Source organism: Crassostrea angulata, chromosome 1 (assembly GCF_025612915.1).
Source record: "Crassostrea angulata isolate pt1a10 chromosome 1, ASM2561291v2, whole genome shotgun sequence".
Lineage (NCBI taxonomy): Eukaryota > Metazoa > Mollusca > Bivalvia > Ostreida > Ostreidae > Magallana > Magallana angulata.
The window spans coordinates 34,404,193-34,413,263 of record NC_069111.1 but is presented as its reverse complement, the minus strand read 5'-3'; positions in this window follow the sequence as shown (position 1 = coordinate 34,413,263).

The following is a 9,071-nucleotide window of genomic DNA, read 5'->3' as shown; positions in this document are numbered from 1 at the left end:
GTTTCATCAATATTCGTTGAATACCAATTTTCGTTGATTTCGTTGTTAAGTTTATCCTTGAAATTAAATATTCATTGAACTGCAATTCCTACTAATATTTTGTATTGATAGGGTCATTGGCAGCGAATTTACGTATCCTTGAAACTGTGATTTTCACTTTATCCACGAAAATTGATACCCTTGAATATTAATGAAACCAAAGTATCACTTAAGTGAAAGCATTCAAAAATATGAACTTCATAATGCAAGGAAAAAGTCGCAGTAATTAAAATTTAAAAAAACAAACAATTTTTTAATGAGTGAGATATGTGATTATAAATTAAATGAAACAATTTATTGTAAATCGATTATGTATAATATCCAACTAAAATAAAGTATAGGACCAATATATACAAAACAGTGTGAACTTCAACATGTTATTTCCTATTTAAGAGTTACATTTAAATAAAAAATCAAATAATAAAGATCATTGTAGAAAGCAACTTTAACAACACATAATCTCTAAGGTATCAAGAAAGGTTCTAATAATTTGTTATTACTAGTTAGCCTTCACACGTACTCATACACCATTTCTTTTGTCTCTATTACGAATTAATAATTAAAATGTCAGATAATGATAGTTCTGACTTTGCTATGGGTCATTTCAATATGAAAATAAGATCATTGCCCACTAAGCATAGTAGCTATAAATATAGTTTCTCCATATAATATATTTTTGCAGATGTTCGTGTATTGTACAATAATGATGTCAAAACGAAAGGTATCAAAATAAATGAACCAGACGTTTTGCTTAAGAGTATCGGCGTTAATTAATGTTAGGTTTATCTTTTTTATAATTTTACATGTCAATGTGTTGGAGATATTGCGGTAGGTCTTGGTCATTTAATCTTTCTCACATTGTTTGCCAAATAGGAATTTATTCTTCTCTGTTCTGAGGCCCATTTAGCCTGATCGTTGAATGATATCGCTTCGTTTTTAGATTTTGTTTATCTCAACACTGCCTTTTTTGCATTCTATTCAAAATGAGCTCATACTACGGGAGATTACTCTATAAGATTTCTGAAAATTTCTCGATCATACCCAAAATTGAACTTGACCTAGATATTCTTATAGTAAATCTGTATTTCGAATTTCATACCAATCTATGCAACCTTTGCCAAGAAATGAACTGAGGAACTACAAATTTTTGGAATTTGGAAGTCCAAGGGACATAATGTCTCGATTGTACCCAAAATCAAATTTGGCTTAGATATTCTTACGATCAATCTGTATACTAAATTTCTTTACAGTAGGTGCAACCTCTGCGAAGAAAATAAACAGAAACTGCAAATAATTAGAATTTTTCGAAGTCCAAGGAGCATAACTCCGTCAAATATTTCTCGATTGTACCCAAAATTATACTTGACCGAGATATTTCTATGGTAACTCTGTGTAACAAATTTCATTACAGTGGATACAATGCAGTGGGTCCATTAGGATTATCTGTAGACAACTCTGAAAATCTTTCTATACAGGCTACATTCGAAAATAATATTTTTAACGATTGCATCCTGTTTTACAGTTTTTACTGAGAACGTAATATAGTCCCTTCGGAGAGTTGGCATATTGAAATATACAAACTCTTTCTTCTCTCTTACTGATATTACACAACAAAATTGGTCATTGTAAGCACATGATAACAACTAAACACAAACTTGAAAAGTTTGCGATCGATAAAAGCACGAAGTCGGATGCATCGAGCAATAAGACACCTGATTGAACAGATGTGTGTTTTGTTTTTCAGTGCTATTCTATACCTTTTTTTTTAAATGTTTGATATATATATATATATATATATATATATATATATATATATAAATGGCTGCTATGTTTAATTGATCTACTACATTATTTACTTGAAAAGTAGCATTTTAAAAGACTTCTCATTGATGTGGAAACAAGTGGACTAAAAATTGCAGAGGGATGATTAATTTTCAAACGAATTGTAAACTTAAAATCAATTTGGGCATTGTTCACGTCTATAATTTTTTTTATTTCGATATTATATTTATGGCCTTGAGATTAAATATCGGGGGGCATATTGTTTTTGTTCTGTCATTCCATATAACAACTTTCCTTACAAGATACTTTGATAAGTTAATCTTATGTATCTAAGTTTACATGTTTTTGATTAAAGCGTTTTTAACCATTCTTACCGTTCGCCCATTTTTGCGTGAAAAATAAATTGTACTACAAAAAAAAATGAGATCGGTCGGAGCCGGTACCGTATAATTAAAGGTCTACCCCCGAAAAAGGGTCCGACCGGACCTTTAATTTTAACATTTAAGATCCGCCTTTGCTATAAAAGGGTCCGGCCCGTATAAATATAAGAAGAGGTCCGCCTAACATAAAAGGTCCGGGGTATACATTTCATTTCTATCTTTTTAATTTCGAGAGTTTTAATTTTAATTCAATTTTAAGTCCCAAAGTTAAGGACAATACCAATTAATTTATCTTTTTAATTATCCATGTATACATGTATTTTTATAATTTCTGTTACTTTGATTAACATATTAACATATTAGAATCAGCACCCATAATCAACCCAACCACCCAGCCCGAACCATTACATGATATGCGCTCTCTCTCTCTCTCTCTCTCTCTCTCTCTCTCTCTCTCTCTCTCTCCTGGTGTTTCCATCATGATGATGTGTCTCTCTCCATAACTAAATATTCAAGTGTAATATTTGATTAATTTGAGCACTAAAAAGCAACTTTACGGGATAAGTATGGCTTATTCTATCTTCTCAATATTCATTTTAACAACAACAGAAAAAAGTTTCTAATATTTAACACATTCATTTTAGGTCTTCGACATTAAGAATGTAAACAAAATATTTGTTTACATAGCAAAGAATTGTAAGCTCAGTAAATCGCTGATAACGAATGGCACTCGAATTTTGGCTGCCTATCAAAATTGCCTTAATGAAGTATTGTATACATTAAAATCTGAAAAATAATTTTTGAACGAAATCGTGACCATGCCCCTTTAAAAAGAATAACATACGGAATTTGACATATGTACAGAAAAAAATACTAGGAAGTTAATTTTTGTTTAAAATATTTGTACATGTAAATTGCACTAACTGTCTCGAATCACTCAGATATCTCCTAAACATTAGTTTTCATTTTAATATTGTCAAAGAAAATTGAGAGAGAAGTTAAGATATACAAGTGGAGATAAAAAAAACCCATAAATAGATCTTATAAATTATTGTTGTTAAAAGAAATATCTTCTCAAGGGAATGCAATGCATTTCTATCTCTTACATTAGAGAGAAATATATGTAAATATAATACAATTCAAAATTTTGTCATTACAGCGAGTTTTCATGATTTTATTGCAACTGTGACACTACTTTTGGAGCAACCCTCTTATCAATCAGGACTAAAGTGTTGTGTATTTGGTGATCCGCAAAGTGTAAATGTCTCCGAATGCTATTCATGTGATAGTCTCATTTAACGTCAAGCTCGAATGATGTAGAGATAATTTGACTGCATGATGAATTTTTTTCTCATTTATCACTAGCTCCGATTAAAGAATGTCATAACTTTTCTCCACTTTTCCCTTTGAACTAAATCATTTTTTTATGTAAAGAAATGCATCTAATTTACGGTGAGGTTTTGAAATGTGAAGAAGTAAAAAATTAAAATGGTGCCTTAATGGCGCTCAAATAGCAATCTGAAGATAATTGCTGGACAGTTTACAAATATATTTCTGCATCAAAACGCTTTGTATCATAGAATTTTAAATGTCGAACATTATAGTTTAATGTTCATTGTCTTACCTGATTTATGTGGGAGAAGACACTGAATTCTTATGTGACTATCAATTTCTCTTGAATGGTATGGTATGGTATGGTGGAAATTGGAGAACATGAATTTATTAAAATGCAATGTTTGTTTTTATGGATTTCTCGTTGGAACGTATTTTGCAAGACGTTCCAAGTTAGAGACATGTACATTCAACTTCCTGATATTATCTCCTCTAACAAATAAAATACACAACATTAATATTTTGACGCATTTTAGGTTTGGGCAGTCATGCATTGCATTTATTATACCCGCACTTTCTAAAGAAAGTTCGAGTATATTGTTGTTAGCCTAATCCGTCCGTCCGTCCGTCCGTCTGTCACGTTTTACTTTCTCAAACTGCTCTTACCCAGAACTCCTCTTACAACTTTTGGAGTAGCTACGTCATCTCTTGGGATATAATTGGGGCTGTCCTATAGATGTGCAATAAGATTTTAAAAATCTAAATTTCATCCGGGGAGTCAAATAGTAGCAGAAAATTGAAGTTTATCACTAAAAAAAAAACATAGATCCAAAAGCTCCTCCTATGATTTAATGGATAGACCCATCATATCTTGGGATATGATGGGACTGTTCTATAGATGTGCAGTAAGGTTTTAAAAATCTAAATTTCATCCAGGGAGTCAAAAAGTAGCAGAAAATTTACGTTAATCACTTAAAAAAAACATAGATCCTAGAACTCCTTTTATGATTTAATGGATAGACACGTCATATCTAAGATCTAATAAACCCTATATATTGCAAGTAACAGTCAATATATGATTATGAAAACCCTATATTATTATCTTTGTCTGTTTTCAAGTTACCATTTACAATAGAGTCTACGATTCTTCCTACAAGGTTCAATGTTAGACCCCACACCCTTTTGATACTCCCCCCCCCCTTCCCCGAAAAGTTGTTGTCTAACCCAAAACGAGAAAAATCAAACCAGGTGCACAACTAGATATGCAGGCCTATCATATCCTAGAGTTTTGTACAATTCTGTTCAGCCATCTCTGAGAAACAAGTAAATTCAGAGCGGGAAAGAAGAAAAAGAAGACGAAGAATAATAATACATGTATTAAGAACCATACAAAAACAATAAGTCTCCAAATTTCGGGAGACTTAATAATAAAGATTAAATAGAGATAGGGTCATCAAACATCAATAATTTAAAGATAATTGACAATTTCTGATTCTAAGGGGGTTAGGATGACCCCTTAGGGTCATGACTTACATGCCATAATGATCTGATATGCGCCATGACCTAAGGAGGAATAATATCTTACGATTAAGGTGGGGATCTCAATGGTTTTTATGATATTTGATAATTTCAGGAAGAACACTTGGGATCATGACCTACATACATATGTACCATCTGAAATGCCTTGAACAAAGAAACAATAAAATAATATGTACATGATATATGATTCAATTTAAGAACCCAGATATAGATCAATCATCTATGTTTTGTAATACTTCCTATGTATATATACATGTATTAGTTTGTGTTTTGTTCTATACTATTCATACACCTTGCATAATTGACAAATGATCTATTGAGATATGATCAGAGGTCATATTTCTACCTTGGGATCAATAACTAGTATTCATTGACAAGTTAAAATTAAAAACAATAAATGATTCAAATTATAAAAGTTTTTATTCTCCACATTCACACCCCCCCCCAATCTAACCTGGTTCTAAAGATTCAGTCTTCTTAATACATTCTTACGTGTGTGCAGTAGCAAATTTTAAATCATTTCTTGATTGCTTTTTCTCTCCTGGAGCACATTAACATTTTGGAAATTGCTTAATTCAATTTTTAAGATTTATAAACAAAATGTTATATGCATGTGTATTTGCCTATTTGGGGTAATTGAAAAGTCTCCTAAACAAAGCAGTGACATCATTAGGCTAGGAATTACCCACATGGATCAAACACTATGTAGCTTATGAATATTATTTCTAGTTCAAGAATGTCAGGGTGTCCCAAAGGGGGCATACTCTATATACAATTTTACGCGCAATGACACAAAGAGCAAGAATAAATTATATGGTTTAGGGATGAGGATATCAGATCTCAGAAGTTAACAAAATATACAGTGTATCATCATTTCCTATTTCATAAAGGGAGGGGAGGGTGGTTAAAGACAACACCTGGGGGTCATTAGAGTACTTTACACCATTTGATGCATCATAATGACATTAGAAGATATTTTGTATTTTCCTGATCGCTTCATGACCAGAACAGTCCCATTAGGTCATGACCTACATCGTATTTGATGCATTATAATTCATTAAGAAAGAAATACTCCTTCCTTCCTTCCTATTATAACTCATATAAAAATGATAAGTGTCTAGTACACTTACTTACATGTAATACACAAATTTAATAAGAAATTGTTTATACAGGGTCAATATGGGGTCAACTCAATAGCGCAAGTCTGACAAATGAAAAAAATAACTTTTGCAACTAAAATGACAGAAACTTTACAAATGCGATAGGATAGGTAACGATGATAAGCTTATTTAAATATTAAAAGATGATGATACAGTATGCTGTCAAAGGGAGATCACATTTAGAAAGTGAAAGTAGAACTTATGTATGCTGGCATCTCATTATATTGTGCTACTACATGTATTATGCTTACCTATATTGATCAACATCATAATGATAATCCAATTAAAACACAATAATGAATTCCTTTAGCTGATCTTAACTAATCCTTTTCTGCATATGGAAAACACAGACATGTATGTATACACGTGAACCCATCTAATCGAAGAGCTGGGTAAAACTAGTACCCGATGAAATGTTAAGATTATTGATTAACTGAAAATTCACTGCAAACAGTTCAACCCCAAATTGCACATAAAGTGCTGCTCATGTGTATTATCATATGGGAAGGGATCTCATCCTTCAGTTATGAAAATTATAATTTTTGGGAGTTGATTTTTAATCAACTCTCCTATGCAGTCACTCGGACAAACCGAAAGTGAAACAGTGTTTGGACCTCAGCACAAATCATTGCTCCTGACAAGACTTAGTTCTTGAAAATAATTGATGAATTCGATGTGATGTATGCTAAGGTATTGTTTTTCAAGGAAACTTATTTACAAATACCTTAAAAATAGTCAGATTTTAAATGGTACGAACAATTTAAATATTTTTTTTAGTCGTATGTATTTCTACACCAGAGTTCAATATAGTCTCGTTCAACTCGACGCTCGGCTGTCTCCGTAAACCCTTGTCGGAGATTTACGGTGTCAGCCGAGCGTTTGGTTGAACGAGACTATAGTTCAATATTGCTAGGATCCATACAATTTTCGAGAAATATTTCTACCACTGATACATACTTTGATTTAATTAATTTTATCTTTAAATATTATTTAACACGATTCATATGGAGGTTTCTCGACATTCTAGTCGAAAAAGTTCAAAAATTCATATTATAAAGATATGCGTAATTCAAATTAGAAAATACGTATACGTGTACTTGTCATGCAAAAAAACATATCATTGATTTTAAAATAAATAAACATCGACAAAATCAACTCCCGTCAGTTCTTCAGTACTTTGATTATATGTATTACCGGAGCTTGCATGTGGCCTTCATTTTTTATTAAACTGGTACAAAACAGTGTTATTTAGGGGCAAACACTTGGTGCGGGTATTACTGTCTAATGACCGCATCTAGTTTTATTTGTTAAAGTAATTTATACTAGGAAGGACATTATGTATCAGGTTTAAATTATATATATATATATATATATATATATATATATATATATATATATATATATATATATATATATATATATATATATATAAGGGAAATTGTCAAACAACATATGCAGCATTCCTTCCCACATTGATTATTATTGACGGTGGTTGTAAAATATTATGCATATTTTAATTATGCAGTACATAAAATTTCTACTCTCAAAGGCATTTGTGTTTATCAAACATTATGTTATTTCGAAATTCCATACATACACTTACCCGCTGGATAAGAGTGGAATAGCTCACTTTATCAAACCGTCGGTTTGAAGTAAAAATTCATTCAATTGATAAAAAAAAATTAGCACTTCATTACCAATAGTTTATTTCCACAAGCTTTAGGACATTGCTTAAGAGGGTTTGCATGACACGGAAATGGACAATTGATCAAATTTTTCCGCATTGTTCTATTATACTTTTATAGATCATTATAAGGATTTCAAATTGCGCGAGTAAAAAAAAGTACAGATAAGGAAAGCGTTGTATTATAGATTTCATCTGTTCTACATAGGTATTGTGCAATAACCTATGTTAAAACAAGTTTTAATGATAGATAGCTATTTTCATTATTTTTGTCAGTCTTCTTTTTAAATATTTTAGGAAGCTACATTCAACAGACATTTTATGCATTCTTTTTAGCCTTTATAAACTCGTGTGTACATTCAATCGTTTGTCTTCCTAGCGTTTGTAAATCTTCTTTACTAATTTTTATTACATGACAATATAATATTAAACCTTAAATTTAAAATTAATAAAGAGTAAAAATGATGCTACTTCATATGAAAACGTCAATTGTTTTGTTAAATTGTTAATGTAAAATAAATGAGATATATGCATTTACAAAAATGGTTGTTTGAAAGAAGAAAATATAAGTAAGTAAGTAAGTATTAATATTATTTTATGTTAACTTTTGTGTGTAAGTAACGATTTGATGAAATATGTTGATGATTGATTTATCCTGTGTACAGAAAGAGGAAAACATGCTATAGCTGATGCTGAAATGTAGTGCAGGTGTAAACTGTATCGATTTGTTGGAACACAGACATGCTCATATGTGGAAGCTGTGAATTGAATGGCCTACTTCTACATTGCTTTAATCAATAACAGACATCGAGGTTGGTTTTACGATGACATCAATACTCGTCTCCTCCTCTCAACCACAAGAAAATCACTTTTACATTGACACAACTCACGAATGAAAAAAAATATAAATTTGTGTGGATGGGAAGATGTTTAAAGAATTCAACTCAATAAATGCATGTAGTAATGTTCATGTATCATAAAAATATTACGAGTCCCATGGGTCACAATGCTCACCTTATCCTTATTGTGTTGGTGTGAGACAACCAGTGAACTAGTAATATACATACATATCGACGTTATCAATTACAAGGAAATGAATGATTTAATACTCCAATTACCGGTAATAACATTTTACTTCTTCACCCAATCTATCTT